Here is a 639-nt window from a genome sequence, read left to right as displayed (position 1 = left end):
TCAGCTTCACATCCGCCATTCCTTTCACCCCCTCTGAACAAATACTTTGCTGCTGTTAATGTTTTGGCACTATGTCTACAAAGATTTTGGTTAGGGTACTTTTTGGTTTGTATTTCAGGAAAAAACAAATAAAACACCAATCGTATTAACAAAAAGTACTTTTGTAACATTCACTGGTTTTGTCCACGTAGATAAGGCGACAATGTTTTTCATACAAATACGATCATTTGAAGCACAAGTACCAGCAATATTTTATTTGATTTATCCCCCCTCATGATCTTTGCATTTCCTTTTAGAGCTGATCTCTCTCAGTGGTTGTAAGCATTAAAATAACAACGGTTTCACTCCTTGCTCCTAATTTGTTATACATTCTTTTTCATTTGTTTTCTTCCTAGTAGTTTATACGCTGGTGATTTCTAGTGACGTTCCTGAAAAGTTTAACTTACTGTCACAAACCAGCCTGTGGCACGCTCGTACTCGTGGTCTCATTCATTGGCTAAATGCACAAGAAGGGGCAGGACGGTGGGAGAAGCGTTGAGAAACGTAACTCAGCTCTGTAAGATAAATCCACTCAGCTGCAGGTAGGCACAGTCTTCATGATGCACCTGAAGTCTGAGCAGGGCAGTTCTTAGCGCCCCC

This window comes from Nematolebias whitei, chromosome 9 (genome assembly GCF_014905685.2).
Source record: "Nematolebias whitei isolate Nwh7 chromosome 9, NemWhi1, whole genome shotgun sequence".
Taxonomy (NCBI): Eukaryota; Metazoa; Chordata; class Actinopteri; order Cyprinodontiformes; family Rivulidae; genus Nematolebias; species Nematolebias whitei.
Note: the sequence above shows the minus strand (reverse complement) of the source record.